The 23,932-nt window shown below is 47.2% G+C and overlaps 1 protein-coding gene across 7 annotated transcripts in view; it reads left to right on the forward strand.

The window, feature by feature from the left end:
* TRERF1 (transcriptional regulating factor 1) overlaps positions 1–23,932 on the forward strand; it is a 196,687-nt gene that overhangs the window by 43,966 nt on the left and 128,789 nt on the right. Inside the window, exon 1 of one of the 7 annotated variants that reach the window (XM_061196218.1) lies at positions 12,920–12,941. The exons of the other annotated variants lie outside the window; for them this stretch is intronic. The gene's annotated coding sequence lies outside the window, so the exon portion shown is untranslated. Of the gene's footprint in view, positions 1–12,919; positions 12,942–23,932 lie in introns of those variants that run through there. 7 annotated transcript variants of the gene reach the window in all.

The following is a 23,932-nucleotide window of genomic DNA, read 5'->3' on the forward strand; positions in this document are numbered from 1 at the left end:
AGATGGAGCTATTAAATGAGAATTTAATAAATTAAATGAGAAAAAGTATGTAAAGCATCTAGTGGGGGACTTAGGGTCTCCTTGAGGGTGGTTGCCGTGTTTTTGTAATTCACCTTGTGTATCTGGCACTTGGTCCAGTGTCTGACTTGGTAGGTGCTGTATAAAATATTTGTTGAATAAGTGATTGCATGAGGAGACGTGGCTTGATGAGAAGGGACTCTGCTGTGTTTATGGATGTGACCCCCTTAGAAGCCCGCCTTCCTCCTGCCCTCGGTCTCCAAGAGCTGGGTAATTACAGTTTGAGTTTCAGCTAAATGCTGACGAGTGGCAGTGAACGGGGGTCGCAGTTTGAGTCAGGCTCACAGCCCTGTACCCGGCGTTTCTCTTTCATGTGGATGGAACAAACTCTGGCTTTTTACATTAGCAGTACCTATGGTGGCTGCAATAGATGAGTCACCATTTACTGTAAAGCTTTCAGATGCCCGGCAGACATATGCCAGTCAGGAGTGACAGTACCTTCTGCGATCAGGCACCCCAGCCACGAGCATCTAAAAAGGGAGAAGTGTTAGGAAGGTCTTGGGTGAGGATCCATAGCCCGCTTAGCTTCCTCCTTCCCAAATTTCCTGCTGGACTTTTATTTTGATCTGTAGGCATATTTTTGCAGTCACTTAAATAAGTCTGTGCAAATTTGTGTCTGCTTGCTTCTAAGCTAGAGGTTTATGCTTCTGTCTGGTTTTGGTTTTACGTGGAATATTAATTTTTTTTTAAAGCGACCTACTCCCGTTTCTTGATTATCGGCCACTGAGAGCAGTGGTTCAAAGCCTAAGACCTTTTTTTTTTTTCCTTTTAAGTAGAACTGTCTTTGGCTCCTCTTTGCCTGCAGGTGATGGTTCTCTTTTCCTTTCAAGAGGTGAACCTGTGAAATTCCATTTGGTCTCCAGTGGTAGACAGGGCTTGGGAATTTCAGTCTTTGAGGATGAACTTGGTTGTGAAGAACCGAAAAGACTGGCAGGCGCAGCGTGTTCCCTCTTGCAGGTGGGGCTGGGTGGGGCTGGGTGGGGCAGGGTGTGGGGAGCGGTGAGTGGCTGGAAAGGCACCCACAGAGTGCCCTGTATGTGCCTGGCTCCATGCTAGGAACCAGCTTCCCTGCAAGCGGGCTGTGTGGCCAGGGCCTGGGGCTCTCATGGATTTTCAAATCTGATTGAACAGATACAGCCTTTTTGTGTGTGTCTGTGTGCAGATCTGTGCCATGGGGCCTTGCGCAAGTTATGTAACCTCTCAGCCTCGGTTTCCTCCTCTGTAAAATGGGCATACTGACCCTTTTCTCAATCAGGTGGTTTTAAGGATTCGATGAGATATTTAAGGCACCTAGTACAGGCCTGGTACGTTGTAGGGCTCAAAAAATGATCGTCGTAATTACGAGAAGTGCTGTGAATCTCTTATTTTGAGAGCGTGGATGGTGGAGGGAGCCTTTTGGTGAGAAGAGGGGAGTTAAGGTGTTCCTTCTAGGTAAGCAGTGGTCAACTCCCTGGGTTTTGGTGGTAATTAATTCAGTATCTTAAGTTGGCCTCTGTGTTCATTTGACTAGTTTCTGCCTCTCCACCTTGGATTTGCTGTTGGCCCGTGTGGAATACCCCCTTTCCCATCCTCCAGGGCCTGTTCCCTCCTCTTGGGCTTCTCCTGTGATCGGTCAGACCATGCTTCCCTGCTGTATTTAGAGGATGGCCATGAGCCCCTGCCGTGTAGTTCACACCCTCCCACCTTACTCTGGCCAGTCAGAGGAGGTGGTCCCAAGGCCCCAGTCAGACCCCGGGGTCTCCCAGAGATTTTTGTGCCTCCCCTGGAAGCAGGAGGCTGTCGAGGACATCTATTTTGGATTCTGAAATTCGGGGTGCTTTGGGAATAGCTGAGGTTTATGGGGACAGTGGTGACGGACTGTTTGAAATGAGAACTTGGGGGCATTCAGGATAGTGGTAGCTGTAGCTGGACATTATCTGTGGTGAAGGATAAAGGGGCTGTGCTTGGCTTCCGCCTCCTTCCTCGTTGGTGGTGTCTCCTGAGTCCCTCCCTTCTCCCCTCCCCAGCTTCTGGAGGGGAAGATTCTTCACTTAGAGCAGAGCACACTTTCTTCCTGAATTTGCCAGTCTCACCGTGATATGGTTGCTTCTTTTAGCCTGGTGGCTACTGCCCTCTCCCACGGTACAGTCCTTGCGGTAAGGGAGGCTTTGTGTCTTGTTTGCAGCAGCATATCCCTAGGACATGCCCTCAATAAGCCAGTGTTGAGAGAGGGAGTGAATGAATGAAGGGCCAGATGAAAGCCCCGCACAACGAGAAAAAAATTCAGACAGGGTGAAAGTGTTGCCCCCACCCCTGCAGGAAGAGGGTGGTTATAATTTGTTATTCTTTCTTCTCTGTGTGTGTTTGTGTGTTGGATTGTGTAGCCGGCACTTGGGTTGTATCACGTTGATCCACAGATCCCTTTGCTTGGTTGTTCCTGGTGTAGTAATGATGTGGCATCTCTAAGGCGGCTGGCTGGGACAAGGGGGACAGTCCACGGCTGGGACCAGAAGTATTTTCCTCTGCACAAAAGATGCGGGTTCTGTGACCTCTGTTTCATCATAACTGGATCCATTGGGAGGAGGGAAGCCCACTCTTGTCAGGTGGGCCAGAGAGGTTGAGTGACCTTTTGTATGTAATTATCAGGATTCTAATGCCGTTCTGAGTCCAAAGACAGTGTTTCTTCTGCAGCATCACCCTGACTCCTAAAATGCTAGAAGGCTCTTAACACCGGAATTCCCATCCACCCTGGGTCCTGTGTTACCTGCTTGGAGAACTGAAAGAGTGTGATAAACGGTGGTCACCAACACTGGCTTTCTCCACTCACTGCCACACTGCAGAGTATCTGACCACCAGGGATGGGAATCAGAAATCAGGACACAGAAGCTGGCCACTGTTCTCATTACCCTGAGTCCTACTGAATGTGTCTGGAACTCCGTGGCTCTGGTCTCAGCAACCCCTGGAGCTCTCTTCTTCCCCCTACTCCCCCTCTGACCCCATTGTCAATTTCTGGTTACTTCCAATCAGCATTAGGCCTGGCACTGTCTACAGCAATGCACATTACTTTTCTAAAGCCTTCCATCTGGAAGAGCTCTCTTGTCCCAGTGTTTCTAGTATAATTCAGGTTTGCATTTCCCGGGCACCCAGCACTGCAGCCACTCAGAAGGTGTGGGTCCTTTTCTGGTTAAGCATTGACATTTGGGGATCGGCTTCCATTCAGCAGTGCTTCTTCCCTTCTTTTCATGCAAGCAGGTATCTGAGGTACTGAGGTACAGAGGCCCCAGCTGGTAATTGGGAAAGATAAGACCTCACTGTCAGGGGAGCTCTGGATGTGGAATCTAGTTGCAGTGGGGCCTATACCTTCTCTTTGATCGTTTTAGGTTTAATACGCTCTCCGCTGTAATGGAAACCATAACATAAGCTGATTAGTAAAATTTGACTCTTGGTTTAATGAGAAACCTGAGAGGGACCCACTTCCTCTTGATTTTTGTTTTATTTTTAAAAATTCTGTACATGCTGTTTCATTTCTCTTCCTCTGGACTTTTCTTTTAGAAAAGTCACAAACAACATACTATACAAACCAAAACCATTTAGAAAATAAAACCGGACCCTGGGGAATACACAGCACTTACCCTCCACGGCACCTTCTTCCCACCATCTGGTTGAGCCTCTCCATGAGTCTGATGGGGGAGAAAGCAGTAGTTGACATGGAGAAGCTGAGGCCCACGGAGAGGCTGGGAGTGGATTGAAGGCCACACTGGAGTAGGATTAGAATCGGGGCTGTACTGCTTAGGTTCCAGGCCAATGCTTATGCTTCTACCCAGAGCACTGGTATTAGATGCGAGATATTCTCCTTGTCAGTGTGTATCCTCAGCCCTTCCTCCTGTGGTTTCATTGGCTTACTGAATGTGAGCTCTCACTAAAGAATTGTTAAGATCATGCATTTATATGGTATCCGGACAATCTTCAATGGATTCCTTCCCCATCCATCCATCCATCTATCCATCAAAATATTTCTTGACCTGCTCTGCGTGAGGCAATGTGCCCATCCTGGAAGGTTGGAGGGTTGAGAGAGTCAAACCTCCACTTCTGAAGAGGCTTTTCTTTGGAGTTGGGGCACAGAACCATAACTGTAATACCAGGCACAACAAAGTAAGTACTCTGATAAGCATCAAGCCAAATGGAGTAGTGGAAGAGGGGTTAAGTTTTGCCGAGAGATGCAGAGATGGCATTGGAGCTGAGTTTTGAAAGATGAATAGAATTTTGGTGCTGGGCAGACTTGGAGAAATAAGGACCAAAGGCATGATGCTATGGCCACACTCTCGTTTCCTTAATACCACACTGCACAAATACAGAGGTGATCCGGTCCTGGGTTTAAGTGGTACTTGCCTAATAATGGTTTTGCAAAATTGCTTGGACCTCCTTCACTTTGGGATTAGGACTGGAGGTGGAAAGTTGGCATTAGGAGAGGGCTAGTATTTATTGAGTGTTTTACTTACATTTATCCAATTGACATACATCGTCTAATCAGGGGCACATAGCTAGCAAGAGCTAGCGCTGAGATTTGAACTCAGAACTCTCTGACTCCAGGGCCCCTACTCTTCCCATAGTACTGCCTTATCACCTTCTCCTGGGAAGTCGCTAATGCTAAACAGTCATTCCCAAACAGTAGGATTCAGGTTGCAAAGTAGAGTGGCTGGTGGGAATGCTTGTGAAAATATTTTGTCGTCTTAACTCACGTCATTCAAACTTCCTGTGGTTAGTGGAAGGAGTATTTCTGCGTCAGTCATGCTTTCTGGAGGACCCTCTGTGGTGCCATTCTTTTGTGATGCTGCTATTTGGCTGGTTTTTCAGACAATCGCCATTTATATTACTTTCTGATGAGCAGGTATCTTCGGGCCTCTCACCTGCCCAAGCTGACAAGTCACATTCTGTGCTTGAATGGGTTGTTAATGGCCTTCCTAATGGATACAAGCATTTGACCTGGCAGAATCGGCCAGGTGGGATGGTGTTTTTATTGCACAGACAATGCTGTCCCATGAAATCTAGGAGAGAAACAAGGAGAGTGAGGGGGTTGAGGAGCAGCAACCTAGTACGAGGTGGACTTCCTGGGGCAGAGGCAGTAGACTGGGCGTTGGACCCAATTTTCCAAGGGATGTCTCGAGACATGGCGGGGGGTGGGAGTGTAAGGTAGGTGATAGTCATTGGGGGGTAGGGTGGGTGCTTGAATCTTAGTAAATATTTAGTAATTGTGAAAAAATATTGTAATTCTAGAGTATATCTCAATGGTCCTCTGTCTTGATCCCTCCAACTAGGGGTTTGTGCCGTAAATACTGTCTGAGGAAGGTGCCTGAGGCTGTCAGTTTTGTCACAGGAGGAAGGTGCTGTCCCCATGAGATCCCAGTCCTGTTCCACAGCTAATTTCTTGTCGCCACTCTTCTCCGATGACTCCCTCTGCCTCCTTCCTCTCCTTCTTTCCCCCCCTTCTCCATTACAGTGCAGTTTTAGTTTGCAAGATTCTTTCAGGGCTGCAGAGCAGTTAATCTTAGAATCCGCTTCTCCAAGAGCATCTTGCTTTTTATCTCTGTTCTCTATATTGGGGTCTGGGATTCTGCTGCTAAAAAAAATTTGAAAACCAGATGTCTAGAGCATTTCTGCAGTGTTCATGGTCTGCAAGGGCGGCCCAAGGGGTTTGTGAGTGACGGCCACACCTCCTGCTGTGTGTATTGCGGGGGTTGGGAGGTGCGTGGACCGATGCACCTGTCTATTGCTCTTAGTCTGCTTCTGGAGTCTGGGTCCTTCTGGTTCTTTGGGGACTCATGATTCTCCTCCTTTCATCCCAGCCCACTGAGGAAAATAGCTTGGGGTTCAATGAGTAAGTCCCAAGTTATATATACTCTCTCCTATAATACTCATTTCACAGACTAGGAAGCTCAGAGGGGTTGAGTAACTTGCTTGAGGTTACCCAGTTTGTAAGTGAAATGGCTTAGATTTGAATCCAGATCTGATTCTAGAATTCATCATTTTTTACTACTGTATGCATCAGCCATGCTTTTACCTACAATCAAAAATATTTATTATTCTCTGTCATTTCCCCCTCCTGGGGAGGTGGGCTGGGTAAATTTAGCACTGTGTAAAGTAGTATAATATATATATCCCAATTTTATTCACCTTGAAAGTACTGCTTTTGGATGTCTGGCTGAGGTGGGAGAGTTGGGGGCCCAGGCTCGGGGTCCTCAGTTCCATCAATGTCAGGGTCAGGGGAGAGGTCTGGGAGGCTTACCTCCCAGCTCCTGAAACTGGACAGTAAAGTCAACATCTGAGAGCTTCAGAGCGCTTTGGCCACTGGTTGCCCTCCTCTTTCTCTAAATCTTTCTCTGATGCTTTCTGGTCTTCCCCTGGATTTCTGATGGAGTCCTTAGAGCGTGGCTCAGCCATGAGGAACTGGGAACAACCTGCTTGGAAGGTTCCAGGTGTGAATGGGGGCAGGGCTTGAGGAGGACTGGAATTGAGTGTGTGTGGGACTGTTGATCAGCTCTGGATTGCTGTCCACTGACTGTAGAGATTGGAGCCCCAGGTTGGTGAGACAGTGCAGCCAATCCATGGGTCCCATCGGGCACAAAGTTGTTTAATGGTGTCTCTAGTATGGAGCTGTGAGTTATGCTATTGTTAAGGCCATGCTTCTCCTCAAGTTGTGAATATTAATTTTATTCCCCTTTTCCAGGGTGCCCCATGTCTCCACTTGAGGGAGTGGATACAGACCTACCGTAAGGGCTTAGATGCACTCATGAAACACTGGAAGGAAACTTGGAAAAGAAATCCAAGGACTAGGTTGCTGGAAGAAAAATCCAGCTAGCTTGTAGGCCCCCAAAGCCTCAGATTCATCCAGAAAACTGGGGAGAGTTTTTCATTAGCTAGCCCTTTCTCTGGTGCAATTACGTTTAAAAAGTCAAGTGTGGGGAGAAGGGATCAGGGACTCTGAGTTTGTTGAGTCCTGGTGGGCAGAATCCCTCCCCTGGACAGGACAGAGGGTGACAAGCCCCAGAGCCAACCAGGAGGCTCAGCCCTCACTCTCCCTCCTGTTGCCAAATATTTATTTACTGAGAACTGAATACCCCAGGACAGCAGCTCCAGGACGGGCCGACTCATTTCGCCCTGATCAGCCACAGCTTGGGTTGCCGTTCATTCATTCTGTGGAAGTGGGGTGTCTGGGCCTTGCCCAGTGGCTACCCTCTGCACATCAAGGTCCCAGGAACGATAGAGCTGTACGTTGAGATGGGCCTTCAAGATCCCTTTTGTTATTCCATCCCTGACTTTGTAGAGGGGTGGCTGAGACCCAGAGAGGGGAAGCTGCTGCTACAAGGCCCCACAGCTCCACGCAGAGAACCAAATCACAGAAACTCTCTTTGCAAAGGGGTCCTCCGAGGCACAGCCCCAGACTCCCCCAGGATGCTGGCCCTATGTGCCCTGCCCCGCTTTCCTTGGAACAAGGGCTGGTGTTTCAGATGAGGACTTTATGACTTCATTTCAGATAATGCAGTTGGGTACAGTTTGCCTGGTGGTTGCCTAAATTTAAACGAAGTGGGCTGGGGTGGGTGGTAGTGAAGAAGATTGGCTTGGTGCTTTCATTAAAGCACAATGTGTTGGGGGAAGGTTGGATTTTTATTTTTACTTCACTGAATGAGGAATGAGCACAGAGCTGTGGGCCTTTTTTCCCCTTTCCTTTTCTTTCTTTCTTTTTTAAATTATTAAATCTTTATATCCTCGAATCGGGACTGGTGGTGCATTTCGCTTTCAGACTGAGTATAAATTAAAGTAGGTTGAACTGGAATATTATTATTTTGCATTTCGTGATGATCAGGTACAGTTGTTGGGCCTCTTAAACATCTATAGATGAACTCTGGTTAGACTTGGGTTTCATTCCCAATTCTGGGCACTCGCTGGCTGCATGACCCTGGATATAATTTCTAAACTTGACTTTCCTCTTGGTAAATTGTTGGTATCGATACCTATGTTTTAGAATTGCCGTGTATCTGAGTTCACATGTTGGAAGCTGTGCCACAACATAGCCGCGTGCCACATGGAGGATACTCGTGAATTATTACTGGTTGTCCATCCTCTGCTGTGCCTTCCATGCCTTGCCCCCAGCAAGGTGGGACTGGATCAGGGGGTGAGGTTGAGAGGATGGCCTCCTGAAGGAGGGGCGAGGGGGTGGTGCGGAGGCATGTGCTGGAGTGTGTGTGTGTCTGTAGAGGACTTGGCGTTTGGGGGGAACCTGGCTTGTCTCCTTGGGGGGATATTAGAGATCTGAACATCTGGACCTTTGCCCCAGAGGATTGCCTTCCTGGGGTTCACCTCACTGATTTTTTTTTTTTTTTAAATAAATATTCACTTTCTTTTTAAAAAATTAATTAATTAATTAATTTTTGGCTGTGTTGGGTCTTCGTTTCTGTGCGAGGGCTTTCTCTAGTTGCAGCGAGCGGGGGCCACTCTTCATCGCGGTGCGCGGGCCTCTCACTATCGCACCCTCTCTGGTTGCGGAGCACAGGCTCCAGACGCGCAGGCTCAGTAGCTGTGGTGCACGGGCTTAGTTGCTCCGCGGCATGTGGGATCTTCCCAGACCAGGGCTCGAACCCGTGTCCCCTGCATTGGCAGGCAGATTCTCAACCACTGCGCCACCAGGGAAGCCCCCCACCTCACTGATTTTTGTAATTAGTTTTCTCAACCTTTGAAAATCCAGATGTATAAATATGGTCTATTTATGGTGTCTCTGGTTAGAAAAGCAACATGTTATAGAAAAGTGGGAGCAGACAGAAAATCATAGAGAAGAAAATAAAAATCGTCCATAATCCCACCCTTCTGGGAGAAACCAGCATGAGGATTCTGAAGTCTGTGCGTCCAGTTTTTTTTCTGTGCCTGTATACATAGGGTGTGTTTCCTGCTAGTTCATTTTTACAAAACTGGAATCATATTGCACATATTGTTATGTAACATGCTTTTCAAACAATATTCTGTGAGCGTTTCCTAGTTGTAAACTGTTCTTTTAAAACACGGCTTTGGGTGGAGGCACAGCATTCCGCTATGCGGATATTCCATAACTTATTCAACCAGCCTCCCTATTGTTCGTCATTTAAATTGCTTTCCGTTCCTTTTGCTCCTTCACCTCATGGTGCAGTGAATTGGGGAATGCAGATTTTAATAACTGCATCACTGTTTTAGGAAAGCAATTTTCTGCCGAAGCACACTGAACGAAACGGTTTCATTAGTTCCAAGTTTGTTTTCACGCCTTCCATGCTCCCTAGATCTTTAGGCTTTGTAGTGAATTCACCATCTGGGTAAGCACTGTACCTCTTCTGCATTTCCACCCCGTCCTCCACATACTGCTCACCCTTCAACTATTTCTCCTCTGGTTATTAGGGGAGCGGGAACAACGAGAGCTCACGACTGCCCCAGAAGATCCTAGTTCAAGCTCTGACCACGTCATTCGCTAGCAGAGTGCCCCTGAAAAATGTGGGAGCTTTTTAACCCTCTGTTTCTTTATCTGCAAAATGAGGGTGATAATACCTTTCTGACCAGAGGATGAAGGTGGAATACAGTCATGGCCTCAGATCCGCTTTGTAACCTGAAGTTCCATAAAGATGTCAGTTGTTAGTGAAGATCACTTGGCACTTGACCTTGAAGAATAATCAAAGGGCCTGGTCCAGCGGTGCCGCAGCTGGCTTGCACCAGCTCTTGCGAGTTGATTCTGCCCATCTCGTCCCAACTCTATGACCGCTGGCCCTCGTGTTGGTAGCTTGAGATTGGCCTTACTGAGAGTATTTACACCATGGAAATTGACAAATGCTACAATCCAGGCTTTTTTTTTTTTTTTGAGAGCTGACTGTTAGACATTTACCAGCACTTCACAGCCCCAGTGCCCACTGTGCTTATTTGACATTTGACATACATTGTTTTGAGTTTGAGTTTGTAGTTTTTTCGTATATTATTGTCTCATCTTCCCCCGCTGGACTATAAACTCTTGAGGGCAGGCATTAGATATTTTAAGACTTTAATGATTGGGACCTATAAAGCAGCATTTGCACAAATGAGCTCATGACTTTAAACTACATGAAAAGATTTTACGCTAAGACTTATGCTCTGTGGGATTCATAGTAGCTACGCAGGCCCGTGGCCCAGTCCTCTCTTAATGACCTTTTATAGACAGGTCTTACACAGAATTTTAGTTATTTAGCCTAAAAACTGCCCAGGGTATAATAAAGAGGCTTTATTTCCCTGTGTTTCCATCAGCGACTGTGATAATAATAGCTAGCAAGTAATAGCTAACGTTTATTGATTATTTGCTGTGTGCCAGGTACATCCTCAATGCTTTTACAATCATTTTCTTGTTTAATCCTCACTCCAGTCATATAAAGAATACATTAATATGATCCTCATTTTATAATGAAGAACACATGTTAACTTAGAGACGTTAAGTAACTTGGTCTTGATTGAGGAAGATCCTTCATTCATTCAGCAGACATCTAACCCCTGCCACGTGCTGAGTGCCGCCTAGCTACCAGGATGAAGAGCCAGCTCCTGCCCTCATGGAGCAGTCCTTCTAGTGAGCAAGACAGATAATAAATAAATATGCAAACAAATACTACAATGTCAGTTGTCCCCAAAGGTTCTGAAGAAAATCAGTCAGGGGAAGGAGATAGAGGCTGATGGGGCAGGGCTGGGGGATGTCTGACTCTCTGCCCTTGAAACACAGCCTACCCTGTAGCCAGCCGAGCACCCTGTGTGCTGTAGCCCCTCGTCACCTTGTTGTTGGTTGGGTGATTGGGAGCAAAGCCTTCCTCCATGGGGATGATACAGGAAGGCACATGGAGAGCGCACGATCAGCTCAAATCAGGCACACATGCGCACTGCACCGTCCAGTGTACTGATCTCCGTTCTGAGGGCTCCCAGGATGCGCTGGGCTGGTGGAGTGAGCAGGAGGGCTGAGCAGTGAATGCAGGAGGGGGAGGGGGAGCTCTGTGGGGCTGAGGGGGTGGGAGAGGATACGAGGGTTTAGAATCAGAGACCCACGGGGTTAGCGGCTTCTTGGAGGCCAATGTTCTCATGGCACACACAGACCCAGGAAGGCATGGAGGGCAGGATGGCTCCCCTGAGGCCACCGTGTGTTCACCAAGAGATGAAGCCCAGTGTTCCATTCCCAGTCGTGTGCCTTGTGCAACACCACCGTCTCCCAGATTTTGGTTTTTTTTATTCCTGGTTGCGGAATAATGGCAAATGGGTGCAGTAAGCTAGTTTAGGGACCTGCTGAAGGGCAACCCCTAATCCCAGGCATTCAGGAGCCAGAGTGGGTTACGAGGATGGGCTACAGTACTTCCCAAAACATGCTGCTAGAAGGTGGGCCCTCCTGGTGTGTAAGAGACAAAAAGTATTTTAGGCTGCCCTCCCTGTCCCCACCCCCATGCGTTATGGACAAGCCAGTGTCCGGTGTGGCTGAGCCAACACTTATTCAGCATCTGCTCCACATTCATTTGATAAGATATTGAAAATCCCCGCCCTGGGAGATGGAGAGCTGGGATCTAGAGTCCGCTCTGCTGTTACTAAGTCAGCTGAGGGAGACAGGTCTTGGTCTGGTTTCTTCCTCTGTAACAGGGGGTGCCTGGCCAAATGGTTTAATGTCTCTTTTTGCTCTGACCCTTTTTCTAAGCTGGAGATTAGACAGGGTCCCACTTCCAAAGCGTTTCAGTCTTTCAGTTCCTTTCCCAGGTGGCGACCACTCCCTGGAGCACAGGGTTTGGGGAAGGATTTCAGGGTTGGCTTGTGCTCCTCCAGGGCATTTCTTGGTCTGTGGGTGCCCAGTATTTTCCCGCATGGTTCCCAGTTCGAAGCCACCTGGTATTGGCTGGTGGTTAGGTGGCCATTGCCCACATAGAACGTTCCCCACAAAGTAAAACTCGCCCACAAATGCTTTCCTAGCAGTGGGTGCACTGCTGGCGGGTGGGCAGGGGTGAGAAGTTGGGTGTACTTTCCTCACCGTCGGGCGGTTGGGATTTCGTGTCTCAGAACCGTACTGTCCTCATCCTGGTACCGCCGGTGGCCTCCCACCGAAACTTTACAGTGATACCAGAGCAAACACATACGCTTCAAAACTAAAATGTGACGGGGTGAGGTAGCAACAGGAAGTGGGGAAGTGAGCAGAGCAAAGCTTGTGATGTGTGCTCAGAATGCTGTTGACCTTTTTTTTTCTCCCCCTTTTAAAAATCATATAGTTCTCTTAAATGGTTGAGGTAGAAGTTCTTGTTTGTTTTAAAAAGTTCAGCCTCCCTAGAGACCTAAGGAGAGAGCACATGGCGGGGGTAAAACAAGTTTAGGGAAGATGCAAACCACCCTCTCCCCACCGTGCTTGGCAAAAGGTATGCAAATTCATGTCAGGTTGGTGTTCTCGAGGCTGTTTGATCCTTTCACTCCACTTTTCTTTACTGAGGGCTGGGGAAAGTTATTTAAATTGCTCTTCTTTTAGACCTCCCTCTGTAGGACTCTTCTTGACCTTGATTGAAGACGCAGTGGGGAAAGTGGAATTCTGCCCCCACGGTTTTTCTTTTTCTGCCTCCCCCTCAGTTTCTTATTTTCTACCAATGATTGAAGAAGGAGAGAAAGCAAATTCAGTAGTTTGTTTCTGGTATTGGGAGGGCCCCATCTGTTGACTTTAACAAGACCCTGTCAAGCTGTCACTGCCTAGGGTGCCTCCCGCTGGAGAAGCCACACTTCACACAGGCGGGGACAGAACAGGGGCAAATCGCTGGCTGGCCAGATGGAGAGAGCGATTGTTAGTTTAGACAAATAGCTTTTCATTTGAAGAGCAAATACAGTCCTGAGGATGGAAGCTACGGGTAGGCATTCCCTCTTTGGATATTGGAGCCCAATTAGCTCAGGTTGAATTAGCTACGTCGGGGCTTTGAGTGGGGTGCAGCCAGCAATAACGGTGCTGTGTGATAAGAGCTGTGTGTTTGTAGACGCTTCACCTGCCTTTCCACAAATTACCCTCCTCCTAAGCTTACAAATTTGGGAGGGAAGATAGTATAGGCTCTCAGTGATGGCTGCATAATATTAATAATGAAATAACGAAACAGGAATGGTAAGCCACCACTTTCTTGGCACATTTTTGGATACCAGGTCATAGGTATCATCTTATTTAATGCTGAGGGAACTCCACTGTACAGATGGGCAGTGGAGGCCTGGGAACAGTAAGCTCAGTGACCCGAAATGATGAAGCAGGTGTCCTGTCCCAAAGTTCAGAGCTTGTGTCTCCCGTGTCGCCCTCTGTGTTCACTGCAATTGGTTTCTGAAATGGCTGGGTTTAGGGTGTGATCTGTGGCCTGGCCATAGAATGTCTCTTTGGGGGAATTTTGCTGATCCAGGCGACGTCCTGACCCTGACTCCACTAGCTTTGTTGGTGGATAGGCTGCCTTGCCATGGATACAGGTATACCTTGCTACCCTCCGCAGCCTTGTAGATTCATGTGTCAACTGTATTTCATTGGAAATGCGCCAGGGTGAAGGTTATTCCAAAGAAAAGTTGAAGTTTTTTTTTCTTTTTTAAGGTACCCGTATCCCCAATTCTATTCAGTGTCTATGGCATTTTGGCTTTGCCGCGATCAGATTGTAGTAAGGCCTGCTCTGAGTGTCTGAGCTCAAGTCTTGCTGGAAGGGCTGTGTGGTACAGGCTCTTTTCACATGATTTTGGGCACCTTCCTACTTTCTTGTGGCTTCATTTCTGCTTTGTCTGTCTGTTTTTCAGTCTTGTTGGAGTAGAGGTATGGAAGGCATAGCGAGCTGGACGGTCTGCTAATTCAGAGAACTTGTACGCAGTGCGTGGAACGAATAGGACATGGGGCTGAAACAGTTTTTTAAAACCCCGAGCAGGATCGCCTCCAGTGGAAACTTGGCATTCATGGGCTAGTTTGGGGAGTCCTAATAAGCAAATTGCTAGTGGAGTCCCCACCTTCTGAAGGGCCCAAGCCTATGGTGTCTCTGACTCTGGTGATGCCACCAAGCTGTGTAGAGGCGAGCTAGGAGGGGTGGTAATAGCTGGTATTTTTGAAGTTGGTAAGACTTGAGGAAGGAAGGTAGGGCTCTCGTGGCAGTCTGGTTTTTAGTGTTTTATGAATCAAACTGGCAGAGAGGTTGGTTTGTGTGACTGGGAGCTGTACCACTTGGCTGTGGTCAGTGGAGGGTCGTGTAGGTGGGCCCTGCTCAAGTCTTTCTCATTCTTCTGCCACTGGGGGTTGGGCACCATCCAACTGAAAGAAGAGTATAAACAGATGAAAAGTCATTCTCAACTTCCGGTCCAGCTTCATTTTAATGTTTCCCATCCTGTTCCAATACTACCTTAATAAAGTTAACTTTTTAAAAGAAAATCCATGATGAAATCAAAGCGGAATCTTTCAACATTTATTGGAGTTCAGCCCATGTTCTGTTATCTCTCAGTTGGTTTTAATACCCTATGAGCCAGACAGCTCCCCGGTGGAATCTTGCAAATTAAATGTAGCATCTTGGTCTGTTGATTGTAAAATTCTTGCGGGAAGTGTGGCCTGGAATGTGAACATGGGAACTGGGCTTTTTTTTTTTTTTTTAATTAAAAAGTGGTTCTCTATCTTTGATTATTTGTTTAAGCTCTGTAAGGAGTTCAGTGTTCAGCACTGGGGAGGGGTTGCCTCCCCAGCTCGCCCATGAACAGGGAGAATATATTTGAACAGTTTAGAATTAAGAGTGCTTGTGGTTTAGAAACCCACCTTTTCTGTCATTAACCACCAGTGAATGCCAGCCTGAAACGTGTTCTTGTGCCAGAGTAAACCGCAAGGTTGTGGAAAAACGTAAAGGAAATGGGGGGTAAGTTAGTAGTAAAAGGTGAAGGCTGGTTGTGGGCTGGGGGAGGGAGAGGCTGCAGAACAGACGGAGGAGAAAGGAACGCAGTCTGTGGGGTCCTTGGCTTTAGGCAGGCTTGGACTTTGCTAGAGAGAGAAGGTTCACAGTGTGTGAACTAAACACTGATGTGCTACCTTCTGCATTTCCTTAGATTTGTATTTTCAAACTTCATAGAACAGGCAGCACGAAGGACACGGTTTACTTTTCTTGGAGTGGTTTTAGCTCCACCAGCCCACCCCTGTCAGGTTAGACTTAAGGCATCTAGGAGACTGGTTCTCAGTTAGGGGTGGTGTTGCCCCCAGGGGATATTTGAAAATGTCCGGAAGTTCCCTGGTGGTCCCCCGTGGCCTGGGTTCAATCCCTGGACGGGGGACCTAAGATCCCGCAAGACCCCACAGGGTGGCCAAAAGAAAAAAAAAGAAAGAAAGAAAAGAAAATGTCTGGAGACATTTTTGGTTGTCACAACTGTTTAGGGGGCAGGGGGGAGTCTTACTGGCAGCTAAAGGGTAGAGGCCTGGGGTGCTGCTAAACATCCCACACTGCACAGGACAGCCCGCACGACGAAGAATCATCAGCCCAAAGTGTCAGTAGTGCCGAGGCTGAGAAACCTCGATCTCGGGGCTTGGTAGTTGTCCATTCATCCTTCAACACAGCAGTGTCTTGGCCCTGGGCTGTGGGAAGTGCACACTTCTACTGGAGTGGAACCGCCAGGTCCGGAAGGCTTACTGCTCCCAAGATCTGAGAGAGTCCCGAGGAATTGGCATCTTCGCCCAACTGTAATAATTTTGCAGCTTAGAGCCATTTTTTTCCCACACTTTTCTTCTGACAATTCTCCATCTTATCTTGCTGCTCCATGAACCTGTCCGCCAACATTATTCTCTAGCTTCGTGCATTTTGCCCCTGCCCCATACAAAATGCTATAATTGGAATTTTTCTTTCTTTTCTATCTCTACCACCCATCTTAAAGCTGTATTGGATGAGTCCTTGGTCCTCTTTGGGGAATCTGTTTTTCTCTACCCTAAAACAGGTTAATGAGTCTCCAGATTGCTTTTTCTGCATAAGATGTGTCCCATGTGCCATTTTCTCCCTCCCCCATAGAGAATTAAAAATATGAACTATTTAATAAACTATAGACCTACCAGCAGTCAACTGTAAAACACATGCCTCTTTCAGGCCACTTTTTGACAAGTTTCAGGTAAGAATGATAGCATATTAAATTATTAGGCAGTTTTATGACTGTGTAGGGAAGATTTATCCTTCGATGAATAAATATTGCTGTAACCCAATTTAGAACTTGACGAATACTGATTTATGGCTTAAAATATATAAGGGTTGTTTTATGATGAAGTGGCAGTGGTGGGGGGCAGGGTTAAAGTGATGGCTGTGGCACCTTTGAGTAATATGCCATTAAAACATTGCTGCAGGCAGAGCTGCTGGGAGGATTCTCGGTGGCTTCTGGGGGTTCCTGCCACTGCTGGTGGGAATCGGGATCCAAGTCACTTTGTGATGCACAGTCCCAGCTGATAGCACTTGGAAGCACTATTAAAAATGTGGGTGCCCCCGGGTCCCTAGCAGTTGATGCTGCAGTGCACCTTCTGAAGGATTCCACTTGCCTGCGTATGGAATTTCAGGGTAGCAGTGGTCAATGACAGTACATTTTTCAGGTAAGGAAGGCAGCTTTCAGGATTAATGCTTTCAAAACCTAATCGAGGAGGGAAGCCAGTTTCATGTTCTGGATGTGGTGGTCGTCCTACTTTTTTTTTTTTCCCTCAGATCCTTACATTTTTTTTTTTTTTAAATTGAAGTATAGTTGATTTACAATATTGTATTAATTTCAGGTGTACAGCAAAGTGATTCAGTTATATGTATATATGTATGTGTGTATATATATATATTCTTTTTCAGATTCTTTTCCCATATAGGTTATTACAAAATATTGAGTATAGTTCCCTGTGCTATACAGTAGGTCCTTGTTGTTTTTCTATTTTATATATAGTAGTGTGTATATGTTACTCCCAAATTCCTAATTCTCCCTCCCCTCCCACCTTTCCCCTTTGGTAACCATAAGTTTGTTTTCTACGTCTGTGAGTCTCTTTCTGATCATCCTACTTTTGAATAAAAAAATCTGGGACATTTGAACTGACAAATATGGATGCTTAGAGGAATAGAAGAGAATTTATCATTAAAACTGACCTGTAACATCTGTTGCATGTATAGGTGCCTCATGATGGTAGAGCTAGATCAGTTACTCATGATCTCTTCCTATTTGTTTATTGAATAATGTGTGCACAGGGTATAAAATTTGGAGGTCACAAAGAGTCAAAAGTGGTGTATAGTAATTCTTCCTCTCCTTCTTGCCCCAGTCTCCCAATTCCCCTCTCCAGAGGTAACTACTGTTATTAGCTTTTGGGTTATCTTTTTCAAAGTTAATCTATGCATATAAATGCATATATGAACTCATAGTATTTTTGAACAACTGCTGGCGTGCTATTCATGTCATCTGTGCCTTACTTATCTTACCTAACAGTATACATGGAAAATTATCCCATATCATGACATACAGAGTGCCCTTATTGTTTTTTTACAGCTACATAGCATTCCATTTTATGGATGAACCATAATTTATTAAAGAAACCCCTGACAGTGGATATTGAGGCTCTTTCCAGTCTTTTGTCATTACAAATCATACTGCGGTGAGTATCCTTGTATACACACCATTTTGCACATGTAGGAGCATGTCTGCAGAATAAATTCTTAGAAGTGGAATTGCTGGTAAAAGCATATATACATCAGTGGTATTGGTAGACATTGCAAGTATCCTTTCAAGGAGGTTGTAGCGATTTACGCCCTCAATGAATGAGACATCCTCGCCAACACAGTGAGTTATCAAACTTTTTGATCTTTGCCAGTCTGATAGTTGAAAATTGGTATCGCAGTTTGTTTTAATTTGCATTTCTTTTATGAGTGCGGTTGAGCATTTTTTCACAAGGTTAAGATCCATTTGTATTTCCTTTTCTTGCGATTCATATTCTTTACCCATTTTTCTATCAGGTTGTTGGTCTTTCCCAAGTCTATTAGCTTCGGTATCTCTTTGGCCCATTTCTGTATTTGGCAGAGCTCACTCCTGCGGGCTGAGGCAGACCGTGCATTCAAATGAGGCTTTGGAGAGTGAGATGGATGATGAAATGGGTCCATTTTCTTGGGTGTGGCCATTGCTGCCTCTGAGGCAGCTGGAGTCCCTGAGCCTAGTGGTTTCTGGTCTCACCCCGGCTGTGCTCCTTCAGAGCTGGCAGCAGTCGGACTCAGGCAGACAGTGAGTGCCTGCTGGTGTGTTGAACACGTGAGGATGGATTGGTTTGGGGGATGGACGTGAATGAGACTGGGGAAGCCGAGGTTGGGAGGAGGAACGGGGCATGGGGATGGGGCACCGAGTATTTGCATTTAGCAGATTCACAGGAAAGAAGGACTGCAGCCACACTGAAAATTTTTCAAATACATGGTGTCTGGGAAGTCAGGAAAAATAGGATACACTTATTTTTAAGTAGTATGTCAGTTCCATTTTCAGTACGATGCTCAATATGTTTATTTCAACCTCAGTTGAAGTTTATCTAAATGTAAAGTGTTGGTTCTTAACCTAGAGTGAGCCCTCCCCCTCCCCCCCCCACCCCCCAGCTCCAGGGCATTTGGCAAAGCCCGGAGACATTTTTGGTTGTCACATTCACAGCGGAGGGGAAGGAGAATGCCACTGGCGTCTGGTGGGTAGAGGCCAGGGATGCTGCTAAATATCCTACAACGCACAGGACAGCCCCACAATAAAGAATTTTCAGCCCCAAATGCCAAGTGTCAATACATGAAAAACCCTTATATAAAGCAATGGGGTCCAGTTGTTAATCTGGGCGGTGGGGGAAAGCACAACAGATCCACTATTTCCTTCAGTTTTCAGACAGTTTGGACAGTCTGTAGTGTCACAATTGAACTCACTGATTTATTACAGTTAGATGAACTTCACTTGAAAAGGTATGGAGGTTGAAGAAAAATATACTGAGAGTTTTATTTGGAAACGTAACTAGCGCACTGTTTTAAAGGAAGTCTATCCTATGTTTGCTGAGTCTGGGGACCCCCTGTGGGCTTCCAGTGGGAGCAGGGACCTGTCACTGCCGCCTGCCCCTCCTTACTGCTTTCGCTCTTTGCCCTGTGCACACACTAGATACAGAAAGGGTAGGATTTTCTTAACCTGAGACTCCCGAAAGGAGAGGGCCAACAGTGCCCCAGCAGGGTGGCATTTTCTCGGTATCCAGGCTCTGAGCACAGTGGGAAGACGGTGCTGGGACCCCGCTGGACTCTGCTTGAGTCTCCAGCACCCCCGTCTCCCAGGCAGGATACCTGCTGCGGGTGGCCTTCAACCCCAGAAGTTCAGAGGAAGCAGCAGAAATACCCTTGGATTTTCCCCTTTTTTTGTTTTCAGAGAAGGAGGTGGCTGAGATCGTGGGGTGGGGAGCCAGACAACCCAGTTGAAATCTTTATTCCTCACCTATGCATAACTTTGGGCAGGCCTCAGTCGCCACCTCTGTAAAAGGGGAGTAGTATTAGCATTGTTATGAAGGTTAACTGAGTTAGTATATGGAAAGTACTTAGCACAGTGCTTGTAAGTGCTAGCCATTATTATTATTCGTTTCAGCCCTAGGAAGTTCCAGCCTTCTTGCCCCTCCTCTGCAGTTCTGTGGAAACCCTTTGCCGAGATGAGCCAGCATTCTAGATTCCAGGGGGAGCCTGGGGGCTTCCCTGAGTCCCCATGTACGGGAGTGCCCCTCCCTGAGTCTGGGCTGGCCTCTGCTTCCCCCAGGAGGCACCAGCCCTGTACTCTCTGTCCCCAGCTCCACCCACCCACCCTGACCTCCTCCATCTCCCCTGGGCCTGCCTCTCTGAGATGGGTCTCCTCTTCATCCCACTCTCCTGATTCCAGTTTCCCATTTCCCACCACATCATTTGGTGTGACTGCCTTGGAAAAGCCCAAGTTGGAAGGTGAGAGGACGGTCATATCTGGGCCATGGGCCTCCCTCCCACATAGTACTTGGCTTTGGTCAGGCCTGGGCTGGTGGGCTCCCTGCCCTCAGTCCCCAAGGGGCATTTCAGCTTGGCCTCCACCACCGTCACCAGAAAGGGTTATTTATAAAATGGGGACAGCCTTTGACCGGAACCTATAAAGTCTACCCAAAAGTTGTTTGGGTGAAGCCAACTTTTAATTTTGTTTTCTTTTCATTCAACGTGGAGGTCCGTATTCAGATAGTTTTCATGGATCATTTAATGGCCAGGGATCACAAGGGTCTCATCCCTGGGTGGGTGGTTTAACTTGAGGGCTTCAATCAGCACCTTGTTTTAAGACATCACTAAATATACAGAAGCCTCATGGGATGCAGTGAGGGAAAGGAGCAGGTAAACCCTCTCTCCCAGGAGCTTCCGTCCAACGGGGGTGGTACAGCCCCTCGCATCAGGTGCTCCCAACCTGTTGGGGGAGATAGAGCCTCAGCCCTCATGGAACCCCCAGGCTGATGGAGGAGACATAGGATGAATTCACAGTCCGACTGACGGGTGAAGTTGTTGGTATTCTAGGCGAGCTCTCAGTCTGAGGCGGGAGAGACAAAGTCTGCTAATGGCCTTTGATTTGGCTGCAGAAGCCACTTTCACTGGCCTCTGCTGGCGGAGCACCCCCCTGAAACATTGTGTGGGGCTGTGCTATCTTTAGTGGTCACCCTTCATAATCTTTAGAGGACGTTGCTGACGTGGCTGCTTCCTGGGCTGGACCTTTCTCCCTAGAGAGCCCCGCCTTTTGCAGGGCGAGAATTTGTTTTGGGGCAGGGGAGGCAGTGGGGAGTAGTTGGGGACCTCTAAAACTGGGCTGCTGTTCTTTGCCTTCTCCCAAGTCAGAGGGTGAGACTTTTAGACCCTTTGAGCAATCCATCTTAGGGTCAGAAAATAAGAGTATTGTAGAAAGAAATATCATTAGGCATCATGTAGTCTTCTTTTTCTAATTAAAAAAAAATTTTTTTTTAATTTGGCTTCACCGCACGGCATGTGAGATCTTAGTTCCCTGACTAGGGATCGAACCCGGGCCCCGGCAGTGAAAGCGCTGAGTCCTAACCACTGGACCGCCAGGGAATTCCCAAGGCATCATCTAGTCTTACCTTCACATTTCACAGAGGAGAATGTGGAGGCCAGGAGAAGGGAAGTGTTTTTCTCAGTGCTACTTAGTAGCTACATTGGGCTTATGGCCTGGTTCCTGAATCTGGTCCCCAGCACAGGCCTGGTAACAATAGTTTCAGGCAATTCCTGCTAAACCTTATGGCAGGTCAGTGACTCCCCTGCTCAGAGCCCTGTATGCTCCCATCCCGCTTGGAGTTAAAAACCAAAGGCCTTATCATGGCTTCAGGGCCAGCCACATCTGGCTCCCCACCCCTTGCCTCTGTAACCTGCCACTTTCTTCCTCATTCATGCCTCTCTAGACTTCTGGTTGTTCATTGAATGCACTAGGACATTCCTACCTCAGGGCCTTTGCACTTGCTGATCCTTTTGCCTGGAATATCTTCCCTTAGATATCTGTATGGCTCACTCCTTCACCTTTTTCAGAGAGTCCTTATCTGGCCATCCTAGATAAAATGCTCTCCTTCTCTGCCCTTCTCTATCCCTCTTATCCTACTTTATCTTTTCTCCATAGCATTTGTCACCATCTTACATGGTATATATTCATTTACTTATTAACTCTTAGTTTCCTCCCTTTAGAATATAAACACGAAAAGATGGTCTGTTTTGTTTGCTGCTGTGTCCCCAGCAACCAGAACGTGCCTGGCACGTAGTAAGTGCTCAGTATCTATTTGTTCAAGGAAAGAAAAGAAGAGTAAAGGTTGGGGGTGGTGCGGGCGGAGGATAAAACACAAATTGAAATCCAGGCACTTGGTGTTAAGGATGGTTAGATTGGGTTAGTTTTCTTTCTTTCTTTTTTAAAAAAATTTATTAATTTAATTTTTTTTTTTTTTTGGCTGCGTTGGTTCTTCGTTGCTGCGTGCGGGCTTTCTCTAGTTGCGGTGAGCCGGGGCTGCTCTTCGTTGCGGGGCGCGGGCTTCTCATCGTGGTGGCTTCTCTGGTTGCGGAGCATGGGCTCTAGGAGTGCAGGCTTCAGTAGTTGTGGCACGCAGGCTCAGTAGTTGTGGCTCGCGGGCTCTAGAGTGCAGGCTCTGTGGTTGTGGTGCACAGGCTTAGTTGCTCCGTGGCATGTGGGATCTTCCCAGACCAGGGCTCAAACCCGTGTCCCCTGCATTGGCAGGTGGATTCTTAACCACTGCACCACCAGGGAAGTCCTTGGATTAGTTTTCGATTTAGAAAAAGGGTAATATGTATTGGGGTAGCGGCAATCCATCACTTTCCAGTGGCCATCTGGACCTTTCTGTTTGGTGTGGTAGGCTGGCAGCGTTTCCTGTCTGCCCCCAAGCTCCATCCACCCTGCGTGATCCTTGTACCTATAACTGCAAAAAACTAGGTTAAACTTCACTCTTCCCAGAAAAAGAGTGTTTTATGAAAGTCCTGGATATGGAAAGGCTCTGAATGCTGCATTGGAGCTCTCTGGCCCTTTGCCAAGTGATGGGCTAGAGATTGCACTGGTGGAAGGAAGCTGCATCTTCTTCTTTAGGGTGTATAAATCTTACGTTTATCTGCACGACCAGACTCCCTCTTCTGACGGACAAAGACAAGCACTAGAAGATTTGAGTTGAGGATCCAGCAGAAAATTGGGTGTGGGGGGCATACACCCCGAATATGAATTTTGGTTGGACTTATGAAATTGGGAGGTAGGAAGGGGAAGCTGCAAGCTCCCGGGTTCTGGTCCTCCCCCTTTTTGTGGGTGGCCTTGGTGGCTTACTTCCCCTCTCACAGCCTAGCTTCCTCATCTATAAAATGAGACTTGGACCACAACCCTGGGCGGGGGGCGGGAGGGGTGTGTTTAAGGCTCCTGGGGATCCATGTGTATGTGGTCCCCATGGTCCCTTCTAGTTACTGACATCAGCATAGATGGCTGCATTTAAGTTCATTGCTGTCTTTGGATCAGATACCAGATATTTGGTGAAACCATGGCTTCCTTGATATGCTGGAAATGAAGGTGACAGTTTTTAAAGAAAAGTAAATGCTTAAAAAATTTTCTCAGTGCCGGTTACTTTAGTAAGTGTGGGGTTTTTTTTCTTTCTTCTTCTTGGTCTTAACCTGTAAGCGATTACAAGATCAAACAAGTTTCAGTTTGAGTCTCCCCTGCTTTACAGTCTGAGCCTGTATCACGTTGACTTATCACATTTACTTTCAACTAGTCTGGCTGTTCCGGGGAGGCCTTATCAGCCAACTGTTCAGGCCTCAAGGTAGGAAGACGTGGTTTCGGGCAGTTTGGAAGCTGGGTTTTCAGCATCGCTATAGACCTGGCTCCTCTCCCCACTTATCTGCAGACCCCACCCCCTGCCCCCCAGCCTGACTCAGTGAGCTGTTTGTTATGCAGCGATCTGCTTGGGAAGATTGTCTGAGTTCCAGCCCCATCCCAAACCCTTGCCTCTTGCCCAGGACCGGCTACGTTTGCTGGGCCCAGTGCAAAATGGAAATGGGGGGCCCCTTGTTTAAAAATTACTAAGAATTTCAAGATGGGGACAACAGAGCATTAAACCAAGCTGGGGGCCCTGTGAGCCTGTGAAGCTGGCTCTGCTCTCCCGTCTTCCATTACCAGGGCCATGGAGATTTATAAAACACATTTTAAGAGTCATTATAAATTCCCTCAGAAGGAATTTGAGTTGTTTCTGTCATGGCCTGTCTGATTCAGGGCTGCTGTCCTGAGCAACTGTGTGTTTGGAAAATCATGCCAGCCCAGTGGGGAGGGTTTGGACAGTGTCCATGGGTGCTGATGGGAGGCGCAGAGAAGGATGGTTTACAAG

The sequence above is a fragment of the Eubalaena glacialis genome, chromosome 7, assembly GCF_028564815.1.
Source record: "Eubalaena glacialis isolate mEubGla1 chromosome 7, mEubGla1.1.hap2.+ XY, whole genome shotgun sequence".
Lineage (NCBI taxonomy): Eukaryota > Metazoa > Chordata > Mammalia > Artiodactyla > Balaenidae > Eubalaena > Eubalaena glacialis.